The sequence below is a fragment of the Engystomops pustulosus genome, chromosome 6, assembly GCF_040894005.1.
Source record: "Engystomops pustulosus chromosome 6, aEngPut4.maternal, whole genome shotgun sequence".
In the NCBI taxonomy this organism is placed as follows: domain Eukaryota; kingdom Metazoa; phylum Chordata; class Amphibia; order Anura; family Leptodactylidae; genus Engystomops; species Engystomops pustulosus.
The window spans coordinates 39,282,532-39,302,428 of NC_092416.1; positions in this window are offsets into that span (position 1 = coordinate 39,282,532).

The following is a 19,897-nucleotide window of genomic DNA, read 5'->3' on the forward strand; positions in this document are numbered from 1 at the left end:
CGCAGTGTTAGAAGGATAGCGTTTTTCGGAAACCTATGGTAACGCTATGTAACACTGCGGTGGAGCACAATGTAATCATAGTACCGCTCGCCAAGTGGTCCAATGTATTCATGAGGGGGTGGGGTTGGAGCGGGATTAGGGGCGGTGACTGCCGTATGACTTGTGGCAGTCACCGCCGGCCTATGGAGCGAACGGGGCGGTCCGGGGAAGAGGCAGCTCCTCGGACCACTCCATCATGAATAAGTTGGACCGCTTTGCGGGAGGTCCGACCTTTACATTGTACTCTGCCGCAGTGTTAGATAGCGTTAACGGAGATTTACGGTAATGCTATCCTTCTAACGCTGCGGCGTTTGTTTAAGCAAGTAAGCAGCTCCTAGTGCCCAATTATGGGTGACAGGTCCTCTTTAAGGGGGCCCCAGGCCCCCTTTGTGCTGTAGCTTCACAGGCTGTTACACCGCGCTGAAGCATCTTCCCCTGTCACTGTGTGAGATTACAGAAGATATAGAAAGATATAGGGAACTGCCCAGAGAGCAGAGGAGGACATGGTTGTGCACAGTGTAACAGCCTACGAAGCTGCAGCATAGCGGGGCTCTGCTTACACCACCAGGAGTCCTTTTTGCTCTTTAGCATAATTCGAAAGCTGATTTTTGAAGGAATGAGACCATGGATAACAAATATATGAAGATTACCACAGTCACAGTGCCTGCGTCTATGAATACATGTCCCTGGTTTATCGTGCTGGATTTTGATAATGGATTTCCTTTAAACCTAAATATATATATATACATACACATCATATATATATATATATATATATATATATATATATATATATATACATATATGTATAAAAAGTCGATATTTCTGCTAGATTTTTATTGTTTAATGTTTATTATGGTCTGTACAGCTGTGTATTTTATATGTTTTTGGTGTAATGAGTATTTTTATATGTATTCTATTACATGTATATTCTTATCCTGCAATAATTTTGGACAGAGCTTTTCCAAGCGAATATTTAACCAGAGGCATCGCAGACTGGCACCCATAGTGATACAGAGCCGCAGGGACTCTGGGTGCCATGTCTAGGGTCCAAGGGAGACGCAATCCTGCGAATGCAGCAATGATTATGTCTAATGTTATCAAATGGAGACTCGGTGGAGAGAGCAGAGTTCTCAGATAACATACCAGTTATTTTTGCCAATCCAGCAAGAAATATACTTACTAAAACTAAAAAATAATGACTTATCAAATGCCAGTTTCAACTGAAAGATGTCAGATGGGGATAATACCTGTCAGTATGAGTTAGAAAAGCGGAATATTTAACATGAATTTATCAACTGAAAGTGGGGTTTTTTAAGTTAACATTTTGGTGGAACTTTAGATTATTTTTCTACTTACCGTATGTTATCTGAAACTGACATCATGTGCAGTCATCTCAAGATTGCCATAATAGTCTGATATATGTGTGTGTGTGATCTCCAGAACCCACAGGGGTTTCTTAACTGACCATCCTACCTACACCCAATTCTATAAAAAATCTACCCTTTCTAGTTTTCCTTCTACTATGTTACATTTCTAGGTTCAACATTAAAAGAAATCACCTCTAAAGTCATATGCAAATTAGCTGACAATAGTCGTTTTTCTACCAGAGAAGAGTCACTTTTAGAGACTGTAGGAGGAGCACTTTAACTCCCTAAGGACCAGGCCCTTTTTCGTTTTTGCATTTCCATTTTTTACTCCCCACCTTCAAAAATCTATAACTTTTTTATTTTTCCATGTAAAGAGCTGTATGAAGGCGTGTTTTCTATAGTGATGGTATTTAATATTCCATGCAGTGTACTGAGAAATGGGAAAAAATCTCCAAATGCAGTGAAATTGGTGAAAAAACACTTTTGCACCATTTTCCTGTGGGCTTGGATTTTACGACTTTCACTGTGCGCCCAAAAATGACAGGTCTACTTTATTCTTTGTGTCGGTGCGATCACGGGGATACCAAAATTATACAGGTTTTATACTGTTTTAATACATTTCCAAAAATTAAAACCTCCTGTACAAAAAAAATTCTTCATTTTGCCATCTTCTGGAGCTAATACCTTTTTCATACTTCAGTGTACGGAGCTGTGGGTGGTGTTATTGTTTGCAATGAGATAAGATTATGTTTTCAATGCTTCCATTTTCAGGACTGTACAGCCTATTGATCACTTTTAATAATTTTATTTTAGATTTTTGAAAATGGCATTTTCGATTTCGGGCGCAATTTTCCATTACGGGGTTAAATGGCGGAAATAACCGGAATAACTGTTAATATATTTTGATTGGACATTTCGGGATGTGGTGATACCTAAAATGTTTTTGAATTTTACTGCTTATTTATATTTATATCAGTTGTAGGAAAAGGGGGATAATTCGAATATTTAGGTTTTTTTTTATTCATTTATTTTTATTTATTTATTTTTTTACAATTTTTTAGACCCGCTAGGGTACTTTAACCCTAGGTTGTCTGATCGATTCTGCCATATACTGCCATACTACAGTATGACAGTATTTGGGGATTTTACTGCTCATGTATTACACATTGTATTAAAATATACAGCCTCAGGTCTTTGTGTGACCCAAGGCTGTCATAGGAACAGATAGCCACTCATCGATGATGTCACAACAATCTAAGCCAACATACCGTCGCACATGCGCCGCCTGGTTCTTAATGCCGCTCGTGTCGATCGAGGGGTTAAAAAACTAAAGATCTGATTTTTCTTTTACTACGCATATTAATGGTTCTGTAGCTCACAGAACCACAATCATAAAGATAATTTCTCCTTGTTAGGCCAGGTGCTATAAGGCCCATTATAGGGTCTTTTTTTGAATGCTCCTCATCCAGCCTCTAAAAGTGACACATCTCAGGCATCCTCTTATTTTATTTACATATGATTTATGAAGTGCATTTTTTATAGGTAAACCAAAAAGAGGGAATACTAGAAAGAATAGTTTATACCCTACAAGAGGGGGATGATAGTTTGGTGGGGTAAAATCTGTTACCTTTAAAATACCCATAGAAGTGAAGAGCTGTGACAACCAAATATTATTTTTATATTATTACTATGCAGGAAGTCTTTCTGTAACCTATAAAAATGGATTCTTCTATGTTTCAGGGATGGCCAGTGAAGAACAGCAGCACAGTGAAGCTCCACACCCACCGGAGGAAGAATCAAATGCGGTACTTTGTTATCTATGAGCTCAACAATAGTCAGTGCAGTTGTATTTGTGAACTTTTTGAGAAATATATATCCAGGGGGAGGGGACTTCCATCTTGGTTATCGGTTCTGTCCCCGATTTCATTAGGCTCACCACAGAACCCTTGTTGCCCCCTCATAATGAGGGCATCCTGTTCTGTCATTGGGATTGTCCCGTCTTATTTGGGACCATCCATTGGTCATCAGCTCTGAGGCTTTTTCTTACTTTGAAGTTTTTCCAGCTTTTCTGGTAGTCTTGGAGATGTCCCCCTTTCCGGTAGCCTCCTGGACGTTTCATGACTGTTTGGATGTGTTTTCGACATGTTGTTGTTCAGGCATCAGGTTTGAGTTTGGGAAAACATGGCAAGCTGATTGATTGGCTACTGAGCAGCCAATCAACCAACTTGCAGCCCCTTAGCAACCACAGCCATGCCCACAATTAGCATGGCTGGGATTGGCTGGGTGTAACATGTGACCCAGCTGTATAAGAGGCAGGGTCATATGTCCCGGTGCCATAACAGACAGGAGACAGAGAGAGGTTGTTGATCTTGATAGGGTCAGTCAGACAGGTAAGGATTTAGCATAAATGGATGATTGCCCTTTCAGGGCAGTTTTGTAGGCAGAGGAGGCTACTGTGATTATGGAAATATGGATTATTGCTCTTTTTAGGGTACTCTGAAGAACTGTGGGTTAGATTTACCAAGCTGCCTAAGAGTAAGAATGTGCTTAGTTGCCCATGGCAACCAATTACAGCTCCCCTTTAAAATATTCATGAGCACTGGTAAAAGAAAGCTGAGCTGTGTCAGTCTCAGAGGTTGTGGATCCTCTGAAACACTGCGGACGATGACACAAGCCACTACCTGGGACCGGAGTCTAAGTGACACCCGGTTATTACCAGAGCCCGCCGCAAAGCGGATTGGTCTTGCTGCAGCGTGGTATCACCAGGTCGTTCCACAGGCGTGTCCGCGGTGGCGGCCAAGGACGAGGTACAGGAACGGCAGGCAATCTCGTAGTCGGGGAGAGGCAGGAGGTCAGGACGGGCAGCACAGGATAGGAGTCGGAGACGTAGCAACAGGTCAAGGCAGGCGGCAAAGCAGAGAAGTTAGAAACGGAACCGGGGTCACAACGGGAATTCTCAAAAACAGCACAAGACATCAATACAGCTTTCTCTAGGGCTCAAGGCACAAATATCCGGCAAGGAAGGATGATGCCGGATTTATAAAGGTGGAGGTGCTCAGCCAGCGCACAAATCAGCGGTGCGCTGGCCCTTAAAATTTCCTGAAGCTGGCGAGCGCTCCCTAGTAGACGGAAACTAATGTTCGGTAGACTTTAGTGCACTTTTCAAAAAGTCACAAAAAAGGTGCAAAAATTGCAATGTGCCAAAAAAAGTCTAAAAAAATGAAAAAAAGAAAGGAAAATAAAGATAGATTGACTGGTATAGTGCGGGGGCAGTGTTACTACTATTTGCAGTTCCAGCATCGTCTGATGGAATTTGAGGCACTCCATGTGAAGTAATTGACCAATGACTCATCTTCGTATACCCTTTCCATACCCTTTTTATCTTATTTTATTATTTTAAGTATTTTTCCTAGCTCATTTTTGCCCTGTTATTATCCCAATTTTTCATCCCTCTACCCCTTACTAACTTTGTTTTACAGCCGTTTTGCCTGTTAAAATTCAGGTCATCATTGACTTGGGCTTTGTGTTTGGGGCTCAAGTTCAGGGTCAAGTTTGGGTATTTTTCACCAGTTTCTGGATGTACCTTTTGAACATGAATTTTGAGTAACTTCACTAACCATATTCTGTTTCATAATCTCAATACTATCTTCTTATAAACCTTTTTGAACACAATGTAATTTTTTGTCCTTTCAGACTTTATTTTCGGTTATTGAAAAATGGTTTGATGTGGCAAAAGTTTCAGTGGACTCCTCACAAATGGTAACAAAAGCAAAGTAAGTAACTATAACATTGTACAAACAATTATTACATTACTATGAGCTGCGAAATATGCAAATACATTTTACAGGAAGGGGAAAGGAAAACATTGCCTCTTAGCTATTTGGAAAGGCAGCCCTCTTACCATCAAGCATGACTTTCAGGAATCTTAACCCCTTAACGACTTGGCCTTTTTTAGTTTTTTCACTTCCATTTTTCACACCCCACCTTCAAAAATCTATAACTTTTTTATTTTTCCACATAAAGAGCTCTGTTATGGCTTATTTTCTGCGTAACAAATTGCACTTCGTAGTGACGGTATTTAATGTTCCATGGCGCGTACTGGGAAGCGGGAAAAAAATTCCAAATGCAGTGAAAATGGTGAAAAAACACATTTGCGACGTTTTCTTGTGGGCTTGGATTTTACAGCTTTCACTGTGTGCCCCAAATTCTTTGGGTTGCTACGATCACAGGGATACCACATTTGTACAGGTTTTATAATGTTTTCATACATTTAAAAAAATTAAAACCTCCTGTACAAAAATTTTTTTTTTGATTTTGTCATCTTCTGGCGCTAATAACTTTTTCATACTTTGGTGTACGAAGCTGTGGGTGGTGTCATTTTTTGCGACTTTTGATGGCGTTTTCATTGCTATCATTGTTAGGACTGTGCTACCTTTTGATCACTTTTTAATAATTTTTTTATATTTTCCAAAATGGCAAAAAAATTTCATTTTTGACTTTGGACGCTATTTTCCGTTACGGGGTTAAACGCAGTGAAAAACCGTTATTATATTTTGATAGATCGGACATTTTCGGACGCGGTGATACCTAATGTGTTTATGATTTTTACTGTTTATTAATATTAATATCAGTTCTAGGGAAAGGGGGGTGATTTGAATTTTTAGGTTTTTTTAATATAATTTTTTTTTTTAAACTTTTTTTTACTTTTACTTTAACTATTTTTCAGACTCCCTAGGGTACTTTAACCCTAGGTTGTCTGATCGATCCTACCATATACTGCCATACTGCAATATGGCAGTATATGGGGATTTTACTCCTCATTCATTACAATGTGCTGATAGCACATTGTAATGAATAGGTTAAAACGAGACAGCTTCGGGCCTTCGTGAGGCCCGATGCTGTCATGGCAACGGATCACCGCTCCCCGTGACGTCATCGGGGAGCGAAGATCCGCGCCAAGATGGCGGCGCCCATGCGGCGCCATCTTTTTGAAGCCTCCGGCAGCATTGCCGGAGGTGATCGCGGTGAAAGCACCCGCGATCGGTGCTAGCACCGATCGCGGGTGTTACCGGTAAGCCTTTGCTGCAATATGCAGCAAAGACTTACCGGCTATGGAGAGGGCTCGGGCCGCGAGCCCTCTCCATGCACCGGGACCCGGCGCGCGCCGTACTAGTACGGCGCGCGTCGGGAAGGGGTTAATGACATGATGTGAGATTAAAACCAAACCAGTATATCTATTCCAGGAGGAACAGACTTTCAACTCTAGACAGCACTGTTTCAATGTGGTTACTATCTTCAGTACAATGTAGGGAACTGATTTAGACTCTAGACCAGGGGCGTTGCTAGGTCAAAAGATCTCGGTTCTTTTGGCCCATGCCCCGAATGTCCCGGTGTCCAGACGCATTTCCTCAGCACTGTAGTGGAGAACAGAGCCGTCGGCTCCGTTCTCCACTACAGGGAGCAGGGACGCGATCTCACAGCATCTCCTGCTTCAAGCAGCTCACTACAGCTGCCGGGAGCAGGAGACGCCGGGTGATGACGTCATTGCGCCTCAGTGCTGCGAGAAGACAGATGGAAGAGAGATAGAGAAGACTTGGGTGAGTATGTTTGTTTTTTTTAATGATACAGTGGAGGGGGAGGTCACATTGAGGAGACTGTGGTGACCATTACAGGGGGCTAAGAGGACCTGGGAAGGGGGGGGGCTGTGGGGGACATTACTTGCAGCCGGAGGAATTACTGGAGCTTATGAGGACATGGGGGCTGCAGATGTCATTACAGGGATTTTTTTTTGGGGGGGGGGGGCTGTGGGGTACATTACTTATGGCTGGGGACATTAAAGGAGGGCTATGAGGACATGGAGGACATTACTTATGGCTGGGGGGAACTTTTTAGAGGGGGCTGAGGGGAACATTACAAGGGGCTGCAGGGGACCTTACAGTAGTCTGCAGAGAACCTTTCAGGTGACTGCGGGCAACCTTACAGGGGGCTGTGGGGGTTATTATAGGGGGCTTTAGGGATGTTTCAGGGGGCATTACAGGGGGCTATTAGGGCATGGAAGCTGTGAGGGACCTCATTTGTGGCTGGGGGCTTTACTTGTGTCTGAGGGGAACTGTTTAGTTGGGGCTGTGGAGGACACTGGGGGGTTTGTGGGGGACCTTACAGGGGGCTGAGGGGGACATTACTGGTGGCAATAGCAGTTGCCGGCATGGTGAGGACACTTTTGTGTCACCATGCCGCCGCTGGAAAACAAATCTTTCCAGTAACAAAGGCCTGGCTGCACGGCTTCCTATGGACAGGGAAGGAGTGAGGAGCACTCGTCCCCCTCCATCAGTCCTGGCCCAGGCAAAGCATACATGTGTGTAGTAAAGGAGAGAAAGTGTTAGGGGTAGCAGCAGGATAACACTGTTTGGGGACCAAGATGTAAGGACAATAAAGAACATAAGATGTCTGTGTGGTGAACTTCACCGGGAGGACACCTGGCTGAGGAGGAGGCCTGGTGATGCCGGGCGTAATGGAGAAGATAGAGAGAAACTTCATGTCACAGGACACGTCACCTTGTGGTAGATGAAATAGGTAGGGATTTCTTCTGTGTTTTCTGTAGCTGTATATGTTAGGTACAGTTGTTTTCAGCACAACCACATGTGAAGTAGGTTATGTACATGAGTGAATACTACTGAAAATTTGGTACATATGCATTGGGGCCCGTGCCCCGGATCTTCTGCGACCCTAGCAACACCCCTGCTCTAGACAGCAGTGTTTTAATGTGGTTGCACCTCTTCAGTACAGTGTAGGGAACGATTTAGTCTCTAGACAGCAGTGTTTCAATGTGGTTGCATCTCTTCAGTAGAGTGTAGGATACTGATTTAGCTGAGTGAGAGGCTCATTGAGTACTATGAGATAACACCAAAAAGGATGTATTAAGATTATTGCTGCATAATATTCCATTCCACAACATATGTACTAAAAGTTTTTTCAGAAATTTTAGACTGATGATCTGACCTTAGACTAGGTCTTCAATTCTATGGGGCAGATGTATTATCGTGAGCCATAAAAGTGTGGGGAACTCACATTTTTTTTGGCGCATAATTGTTACAGATTATTTATAATGAGTTAGCGCCCAGAAAAAAAAGTTTACGACTATCCCAACTTGTCCATCTTTTTTGGCACAAGTAGGCATGGCCTATATTTTCCACATCATCCACCACATTTATGTGGAGTTTGTTGACATTTTTCGGCGCAAATTGTGGTGCACAACAGACCAGGAAAAAATGGTCTGAAATCAAAATTATAAAAAAAAGGTGCAGTCCATGTAAAATTTTGGCGCACCCCTCATTTGTGTTGGCATTTTTATGGCACCTGACTGATTAGTTCTGTCTGTGCGTCAATAACTTACAGCCATGCGCTACTTCAATATGCTTTCCATAGTCTGATCTCAGATGCCGACTGTCAATGTTAAAGGGGCCGTACCTAATTAGGAAGATTTTAGGAAAACTTTAGGAAGAATTTAGGAATATTTTAGGCTAGACTCGTCTTCAGCCTTCATTTTTTTTCAGGGATATTCCAAGTAATAGGTACAAATAATGATGACTAATATACAGCAGGGTAGGATTTTTTAAAGGGGTTTGCCCATTAAAGAAAGTTCTCAGGTTTTCATTCCCTAGTGATGTTTGCACAATAAAGATTATTTTTAACCACTTACTTTACAATTTTACTCAGTTTTATTGCTATTTTAGCTCCTATCCCTCAGTGATGGTCAGTGTAAAATTCCAGACTCGGGACTCTCTAAACGGACACTTCATGATTCCTCTAGTGCTGTGAGATGCTGTGTGCTGACAATGTCCTTATATTGGAAGAGTCCAGGGTTTATCTATACCTTTATTTAGTTTCTGAACATTTTACTAGTGTATGATACATAGAAAAAGAGAGATGATGAGATCCATGAGATGGATATAAAACACAATGACACTCTCTGCTAACTCACCTAATTAATAAAACTCACAGTCAGCTCTGCTCTAAAGACCTTATATTGCCTGCAGCTTGTAGAGTAAGGCTGCATTCACACGAACATATGGGGGACGTATATGTACCACTTCTACGGGAGTGGTACAGTGCCGCACACGTCCGGCACCGTACCGCTTTGTATCCTATAGAAAGATAGGGCATGTCCTTTCTTCCAATGGAATGCGGCGCTGTGCGCTGTATATTTCTATGGTGAGGGGCTGAGCTGCGCTCATCCCCTGCTTCTCTCTGCAGCACCGATGTGTGCCCGCCGTACTACGGTACGGCGGGTATACATCGTGTGAATGTAGCCTAAGTCTTGCACACTTCTGATTGTGTCTGAGCTGGACTTGTAATGCAAGGGGGGGGGGGCAGGAGGCAGAGAACATTGCAGTGTGCAGAGAGGAGAAGCTATTCATGAGAAGAATCCGAACATAGTCAGAAGATTTGCGGTCATATCCAGGAAAAAACAAAATTGTGTACACCAGATGTGTCTGATAGAGACAGGTTGGATTTATATCTGTGAAATGCTGTATTTTTGTCAATAACAGTGAATTAGAGAATGTGTTATTTTGTTATCCTGAGTATATTTAAGGGGAATACACCTTTAATTAGAAAACTAGTAAAGCAAAGGTACAAAAAATATTAAGTTATGGTATTCATGTAACATTATGAACCAGTCTTATCTCTTTTCTCAGGAGTCTATATAGCACCAGCACTGATTTTCTTGAAGGCGTATATGACTGGACCTTGAATGCGGTAATGACACAGTGGAAGAAGATCACGGACTAAGATGCCAGAGTAGATCTTCATCTTCAAATAAAAATCATTAAAAGAGTCCCCCATTATTTCATAGGAACTGATCTTGATTATTAATATTGGTTTTTTTTCCAAAACCTGTCAGCTGATTTTATCTGTCCTGCATGATATGACAGTAGGAAAGAACTTGAGCTCTGTGATAACTACATTTCATGAGGAGCAGGATAGAAGTAAAAAACAGAATAAATCAAGAAAGTGCTCCTAATAGCAACAGTAACAGTCCTGATAACCCCGCCCACCCACAGTGATCGACAGTGAGAATCTTGCTTACCCCGCCCACACACAGTGATTGACAGTGAGAGTCCTGATTACCCCTCCCACACACAGGGATTGTCAGTGAGAGTCCTGATTACCACGCTCACACACAGTGATCGACAGTGAGAGTCCTGATTACCCCGCCCACACACAGTGATTGACAGTGAGAGTCCTGATTACCCCGCCCACACACAGGGATTGTCAGTGAGAGTCCTGATTACCCCTCCCACACACAGTGATCGACAGGGAGAATCTTGATTACCCCGTCCACACACAGTGATTGACAGTGAGAGTCCTGATTACCCTGCCCACACACAGTGATTGACAGTGAGAGTCCTGATTACCCCGCCCACACACAGTGATTGTCAGTGAGAGTCCTGATTACCCTGCCCACACACAGTGATTGTCAGTGAGAGTCCTGATTACCCCTCTCACACACAGTGATCGACAGTGAGAATCTTGATTACCCCGCCCACACACAGTGATTGACAGTGAGAGTCCAGATTACCCTGCCCACACACAGTGATTGTCAGTGAGAGTCCTGATTACCCCTCTCACACACAGTGATCGACAGTGAGAATCTTGATTACCCCGCCCACACACAGTGATTGACAGTGAGAGTCCAGATTACCCTGCCCACACACAGTGATTGAAGTTTGAGTCCTGATTACCCACTCACCCACAGTGATTGAGTGTTGAAAATCTCTCCCACATACCGTGATTGACAATAATTTTCCTTATTAACCTACCTAAGCATAGTAATTGACAGGGAGATTCCTCATTATCCGACCCACACACAGTGATCGTCAGTGAGAGTCCTGTCTACCCCGCCCATGCACAATGATTGATTATGATCATCTTGATTTCCCCGCCCCACATAGTGACTGGCAGTGAAAATCTAAATTACCCCGCCCATACAGAGTGATTGATTGGGCAGTATATGCAGAACTCTCAATCAGAACTGTCAATGTATGTTGCATGCATGCTTACCAAATACACAGTTAACAGATAGGTAGAAAAATTGGAATTATATTAGAGAGAAATACTGTAATCTGACTGTTACCCACTTGACATCTTTTTATGAGTCATTATGCCCCTCCTTATCCAACAAGGGTCAAAAAAACTTTTTGCAAAATGTTTCCATTTTGTTTTACTGTAAAGCATTTAGGGATAGTCCTAGTAGTCTCACTTTTATGGGAAAATAGTTTCCTATATTGTTTTGTTGGTCTGGTGTTTTCTATGGCAATAGACAGGGCCGCATCTGCCATGAGGCGAGATGAAAATCTCGCCTCACGCGGCAGATGCCCGAGCCCTGAGTGAGGCGCCGAAATTTGGGGCCATAATGTGGGCAATTCGGGTGGCGATTGCCTCCTGAACCGCCTACATGAAAAATCAATCGCGTTGGCGGGGGGCTGCATTTTAATTTTCACCTCAGGCAGCAAATACCCTAGAATCAGCCCTGGCAAGAGACAAAGGTCACCCAGAAATTACATGGTTCATTTCTGGACCAGTACAGTATAAGATTCTACTGTTGGGTACCATACTGTATGTTTAGCAAAAGTAAAGGAAGAAGTGAGAAATTGAAATTGAAATAATTGCACCTACATATAGATGGAATGATGGCTCCCGCAGGGTGTAGCACAAACTCCTGATGTTATTTAATGATGGAGATAATGGTGAAGTGTCCTGACACTTATGATCTCACTCATGATATGAAAAGGATTATCGCACTTTCCTCCCAGCAGGTCGAGATGTTACAGTCTATAGTTTCCCATGTGATGTCTTGTGTTTATTTTCTTGCAATTAAATGGGCTGTTCTAAATTTTATTGCAATCCCCAATCCAGAATAGGGGATAATAATCTATTTGTTGGGGTAAATCTGCTGGGACCTCTACAGGAGACTGGAATGGAATATCGCGTGCTGAAGATAGCTGAGTAGAGATGAGCGAATATACTCGTCCGAGCTTGATGCTCGTTCGAGCATTAGCGTACTCGAAACTGCTCGTTGCTCGGACGAATACTTCGCCCGCTCGAGAAAATGGCAGCTCCCGCCGTTTTGCTTTTTGGTGGCCAGATGCAGAGCCAATCACAAGCCAGGAGACTCTGCACTCCACCCAGCATGACGTGGTACCCTTACACGTCGATAGCAGTGGTTGGCTGGCCATATCAGGTGACCCTGGGATAGACTAGCCGCTGCCCGCGCTGCTCGGATCATTCTGTGTCTGGATGCCGCTAGGGAGAGAGCTGCTGCTGGTCAGGGAAAGCGTTAGGCTGTTCTATTAGAATAGTGTTAGGCAGGAGTGATTCTCCAAGAACCCAACAGCCCTTCTTAGGGCTACAATAACGTTATACTTTTTTTTTTTTTGTTTGCTTGTGGCTGGGCTTGCTGGCACTAGTAGTGCAGCTAGTACCATATTGTGAGGAATTTGCAGGGGGACTTGCTACCGTTGTGTTTAGCTCTTAGTGACACACATATCCACCTCAAACACCAAAGTGGGAAAATTTATTAGGGGTTGGATTTCAATTAGGCACAGTCTGGCAGTTTCTTTTTATTTTACGTTTATTTTTTCATAACTCAGCGTCATCTCATCAGTGTGCTTTCATACTTGGCTAGAAAATAGCCAAAGGAGAATCCAAACGGCTTACTTACGCCTACAATAGCGTTATATATATATTTTATTTCTGGTTGATCTGCTGGTGGCTGTCCTTGCTGCAGTGCATATACTAGCCAATTGTGAGGAATTTGGAGTGAGACTTGCGACTGCTGTGTTTAGCGCTTAGTGACGCACATATCCATCGCAAAGACCGAAGTGGGAAAATTTATTAGGGGTTGGATTTCAATTAGGCACAGTCTGCCATTTCCTTTTTATTTTACGTTTATTTTTTCATAGCTCAGCGTCATCTCATCAGTGTGCTTTCATACTTGGCTAGAAAATAGCCAAAGGAGAATCCAAACGGCTTACTTACGCCTACAATAGTGTTATATATATTTTATTTCTGGTTGATCTGCTGGTGGCTGTCCTTGCTGCAGTGCATATACTAGCCAATTGTGAGGAATTTGGAGTGAGACTTGCGACCGCTGTGTTTAGCGCTTAGTGACGCACATATCCATCGCAAAGACCGAAGTGGGAAAATTTATTAGGGGTTGGATTTCAATTAGGCACAGTCTGCCATTTCCTTTTTATTTTACGTTTATTTTTTCATAACTCAGCGTCATCTCATCAGTGTGCTTTCATACTTGGCTAGAAAATAGCCAAAGGAGAATCCAAACGGCTTACTTACGCCTACAATAGTGTTATATATATTTTATTTCTGGTTGATCTGCTGGTGGCTGTCCTTGCTGCAGTGCATATACTAGCCAATTGTGAGGAATTTGGAGTGAGACTTGCGACCGCTGTGTTTAGCGCTTAGTGACGCACATATCCATCGCAAAGACCGAAGTGGGAAAATTTATTAGGGGTTGGATTTCAATTAGGCACAGTCTGCCATTTCCTTTTTATTTTACGTTTATTTTTTCATAACTCAGCGTCATCTCATCAGTGTGCTTTCATACTTGGCTAGAAAATAGCCATAGCAATAGGATAGCATTGTTTGGTTTTAAAAACTAAAAAACACAAAAAAAACCTAAAAAACACAAAAAAACACAAAAAAAAGTAAAAAAAAAATTAAAGTTATATAACTTTCATTTTCAAAATGTTTAACCCGAGAGCTAGGGGTAGAGGACGAGGGCGGGGACGTGGGCGTCCATCTACTGCAGGGGTCAGAGGCCGTGGTCCTGGGTGGGGTGAGACACCACCTGCTGATGAGGGAACAGGGGAACGCCGCAGAGCTACACTCCCTAGGTTCATCATGTCTGAAGTTACTGGGACTCGTGGTAGAGCACTGTTGAGGCCAGAACAGTGCGAACAGGTGATGTCGTGGATTGCCGACAATGCTTCGAGCAATTTGTCCACCAGTCAGTCTTCTACGCAGTCCACCCATGTCACCGAAATCGGCACTCCTCCAGCTCCTGCACCTCAGTTTCCTCCCCCCCAGTCTGCCCCCTCCCAGGAAAATTTGGCATTTGAACCGGCATACTCTGAGGAACTGTTTTCTGGACCCTTCCCACAGTCACAAACCACTTGTCCGGTTGCTGCTGAGCAATTTTCCAATGCCCAGGTTTTCCACCAGTCGCAGTCTGTGGGTGATGATGACCTTCTTGACGTAGTGGAAGAAGTGTGTAAAGAGGTGTCCGACGATGAGGAGACACGGTTGTCAGACAGTGGTGAAGTTGTTGTCAGGGCAGGAAGTCCGAGGGGGGAGCAGACTGAGGGATCGGAGGATGATGAGGTGACAGACCCAAACTGGGTTGAGAGGCCGGGTGAACACAGTGCTTCTGAGACGGAGGAGAGTCCTATAGCAGAACAGGTTGGAAGAGGCAGTGGTGGGGCCAGACGGAGAGGCAGGGCCAGAGCAGGTGCATCAGCGCCAAATGTGTCACGTAGTGAAGCTCCCGTGGCGAGGGCTCCCGCGGCGAGGGCTAGATTTTCAGAAGTCTGGAGGTTCTTTAAGGAAACACCGGATGACCGACGGACTGTGGTGTGCAACCTTTGCCAAACCAGGATCAGCAGGGGTTCCACCACTACTAGCTTAACTACCACCAGTATGCGCAGGCATATGAATGCTAAACACCCGAATCAGTGGCACCAAGCCCGTTCACCTCCGGCCGTGCACACCACTGCTCCTTCCCCTGTGTCAGCTGATAGTCAGCCCCCTGCCCAGGACCCTGCCACAAAAACCCCATCGTCGCCTCCACGATCCTCCACAGCATCCACCAGCGTTCAGCTCTCCATACCCCAGACGCTGGAGAGGAAAAGAAAATATAGTGCAACCCACCCGCACGCCCAAGTACTTAATGTCCACATCTCCAGATTGCTTAGCCTGGAGATGCTGCCCTATAGGCTAGTAGAGACCGAGGCCTTTCGCAACCTCATGGCGGCGGCCGCCCCTCGGTATTCGGTCCCCAGCCGCCACTACTTTTCCCGATGTGCCGTCCCAGCCCTGCACCAGCACGTGTCAGACAACATCATCCGTGCCCTGACCAACGCCGTTTCTGACAAGGTCCACCTGACCACGGACACGTGGACGAGTGCTGCCGGGCAGGGCCACTATATATCGCTGACGGCACATTGGGTTAACTTGGTGGAGGCTGGGACCGAGTCTGACCCTGGGGCTGGTCATATACTGCCGACGCCGAGGATTGCGGGGCCTACCTCGGTCCAGGTCTCAAAGGCCTACTATGCCTCCTCCTCCTCCCACCCCTCCTCCACCTCCTCCTCCGAACTACCATCCGTGGGCATGGCGCCATCAGTCACTAGCTCTAGGCACAGCAACTCAAACTGCTGAGCCTAGGCGATAAAAGGCACACCGCCCAAGAACTATTACAGGGCATCACGGCGCAGACTGATCTGTGGCTGGCACCGCTGAACCTGAAGCCAGGCATGGTTGTGTGTGACAACGGCCGTAACCTGGTGGCGGCTCTGCAACTCGGCAGACTGACACATGAGCCATGCCTGGCCCATGTGTTAAATCTGATAGTTCAGCGTTTCCTCAAGACATACTCCAATCTGTCTGATTTGCTCACGAAGGTGCGCCGCATCTGTGCGCATTTCAGGAAGTCCAGCACAGATGCTGCCACTCTCAGGGCAGTGCAGCGCCGCCTCCAACTGCCCGCTCACCGACTGTTGTGCGACGTGCCCACGAGGTGGAATTCAACATTAACCACGTTATCCAGAGTTTACCAGCAGCGCAGAGTGATTGTAGACTGCCAGATGTCAACTTCCACCAGAACTGGTAGTCAGGTCAGTCAGCTTCCTCAAGTCTACAATGAGGAGTGGATGTGGATGTCTGATATCTGTCAGGTGCTGAGTAACTTTGAGGAGTCAACACAGATGGTCAGTGGCGATGCCGCCATCATCAGCCTCACCATCCCGCTGCTTGGCCTGTTGAAAAACTCTCTGATCAGCATGAAGTCGGAAGCTTTGCGCTCGTCACAAGAGACGGGGGAAGAAGATTCCCTTGTTGATAGCCAAAGCACCCTTAGGTCTGTTTCTCAGCGCATATCGGAGGAGGTGGAGGTGGAGGAGGATGAGGAGGAAGAGGAGGAGAATGTTGGCGAGACACAAGAGGGGAGCATTGTTTAGACCTTCACTGTTCAGCGTGTATGGGCAGAAGAAGAGGAGTTGGAGGAGTTGGAGGAGGAGGAAATGGGCAGTCAGGCCAGTGAGGGGAGTGAATTCTTGCGCGTTGGGACTCTGGCGCATATGGCAGATTTCATGCTAGGCTGCCTATCCCGTGACCCTCGCGTTCAAAGAATTTATTCCAGCTCCGATTACTGGGTATTCACTCTCCTGGACCCACGGTACAAGCAAAATCTTTCCACTCTCATCCCTGGAGAGGAAAGGAGTGTGAGAATGCATGAATACCAGCAGGCCCTGGTGCACAAGCTGAAACAGTATTTCCCTTCTGACAGCGCTAGCGTCAGAGTGCGTAGTTCTGCGGGACAAGTAGCGAGGGAGAGTAGGCGAGCAGGCAGCTTGTCCAGCACTGGCAAGGGTACGCTTTACAAGGCTTTTGCCAGCTTTATGTCACCCCAGCAAGACACTGTCACCTGTCCCCAGTCTCGGCAGAGTAGGGCTGATCTTTACAGAAAGATGGTGAGGGAGTACGTAGCTGACCATACCATCGTCCTAAATGATCACACAGCTCCCTACAACTACTGGGTTTCAAAGCTGGACATGTGGCACGAACTGGCGTTGTACGCCTTGGAGGTTCTTGCCTGCCCTGCCGCTAGCGTCTTGTCCAAGCGGGTTTTCAGTGCAGCTGGTGGCATCATCACCGATAAGCGTACACGCCTGTCGACTGACAGCGCTGACAGGCTGACGCTTATTAAGATGAATAAAGCCTGGATTTCTCATAATTTCCAATCTCCACCAGGTGAAGGAAGCTCAACCTGAATAATTTATGCACTCCTCCTCCTCCTCATTTTCCTCCTTCTCCTCCTCTTTGTACACTAAAGCAGAGGAAACTGGCTATTTTTTGACAGGGCCCACTGGCTCTAGCTATAGTACTTTATGCATTTAATTTTTCTGGAGGGCCACCTACCCGGTCCTCTGTTTTAAACAATTTTTGGGAGTGCCACATACAGGCACTCAATCTATTCAATTTTTCTGGAGGGCCACCTACCTGCTCCTCTGGTTTGAAAACTTTTTTGGACTGCCACATACAGGCACTCAATCTATTTCATTGTTCTGGAGGGCCACCTACCTGCTCCTCTGGTTTGAAAACTTTTTTGGACTGCCACATACAGGCACTCAATCTATTCCATTTTTCTGGAGGGCCACCTACCTGCTCCTCTGGTTTGAAAACTTTTTTGGACTGCCACATACAGGCACTCAATCTATTTCATTTTTCTGGAGGGCCACCTACCTGCTCCTCTGGTTTGAAAACTTTTTTGGACTGCCACATACAGGCACTCAATCTATTTCATTTTTCTGGAGGGCCACCTACCTGCTCCTCTGGTTTGAAAACTTTTTTGGACTGCCACATACAGGCACTCAATCTATTCTATTTTTCTGGAGGGCCACCTACCTGCTCCTCTGGTTTGAAAACTTTTTTGGACTGCCACATACAGGCACTCAATCTATTTCATTTTTCTGGAGGGCCACCTACCTGCTCCTCTGGTTTGAAAACTTTTTTGGACTGCCACATACAGGCACTCAATCTATTCCATTTTTCTGGAGGGCCACCTACCTGCTCCTCTGGTTTGAAAACTTTTTTGGACTGCCACATACAGGCACTATCCAAATTAAATTGTCTCCATAGCAGCCTCCACACGTTGTCTCCATTGCTACCTCCAAAAGTCGTCCATATAGCTGCCTCCATACATCGTCCCCTTATCAAACGAGGTGTGTCAGGCAGAAATTTGGGTTGTTTTCATGGATTCCACATCAAAGTTGTTAACTTTGTCGCCACCCTGCTGTGTTATCCACAAAATATACTGGCAAACTTTTATGATTAACCGATATTATTTCAGCGCTTCCTGCGCATCTGTTTACATTCCCCTCACCCGCCATATCCCAAACTTATAAGAACGCTACTACACTTGATCTTATACAAAAGGTTCGTAGAAGTGCTGTTTGGGGAGTAGCCTAGAGACAGGGGCTTGGATTGGCGAAAGCTCGCCTGGCAGCGGAGCGCCAGCTCCATGCCAAGATCCAACTAACATAGTTTTAACTGCAGCACCTTTAATCTACTACTAGTTCACTGCCTCCATACATGTTCCCCTTATCAAACGAGCTGTGTCAGGCAGAATTTTGGGTTGTTTTCATGGCTTCCACATCAAACTTGTTAACTTTGTCGCCACCCTGCTGTGTAATCCCCAAAATATACTGGCAAACTTTTATCATTTACCGATATTATTTCAGCGCTTCTTGCGCATCTGTTTACATTCCCCTCACCCGCCATATCCCAAACTTATAAGAACGCTACTACACTTGATCTTATACAAAAGGTTCTTAGAAGTGCTGTTTGGGGAGTAGCCTAGAGACAGGGGCTTGGATTGGCGAAAGCTCGTCTGGCAGCGGAGCGCCAGCTCCATGCCAAGATCCAACTAACATAGTTTTAACTGCAGCACCTTTAATCTACTACTAGTTCACTGCCTCCATACATGTTCCCCTTATCAAACGAGCTGTGTCAGGCAGAATTTTGGGTTGTTTTCATGGCTTCCATGTTAACTTTGTCGCCACCCTGCTGTGTAATCCACAAAATATACTGGCAAACTTTTATCATGTACCGATATTATTTGAGCGCTTCTTGCTCACCTCCTTTGGTTCCTCTCTGCCACCCATTGGTTTGAAGCCTGAGTCCATTTAGGGTATGTCGCCATGACACTCTCTAGCCTGCTGCCGCTGCCTCTGCATGCCGTCCCCTATAGTGTCAGGGTCAATTATTGGATGTTTTAGATGCTATCTAGCTTCATTCTGTCACTCTGTCATTGCCATGCTGTTGCCCATAATTTTGGCATAATGGTGCGATTAAGCAGCCTCAGAGGCATCCATGCATGCTGCCCCTGCTGTTTCCTGTCCATTTCCGTGGTGTTTCCATCCTTTTCTGAGGTTCCCAGGTGTTTGGCCAAGCTTCCCTGTGCAGAGCCTTGGTCCCCTTGAAAAATGCTCGAGTCTCCCATTGACTTCAATGGGGCTCGTGATTCGAGACGAGCACTCGAGCATCGGGAAAAGTTTGTCTCGAATAACGAGTACCCGAGCATTTTAGTGCTCGCTCATCTCTATAGCTGAGGCCTGTTCTCCATAATTCCCAATGTTTCCAAAGTTCTGAATGGAATGGATTGACTTCATGCTCCAGCAATTAGTGTCCAT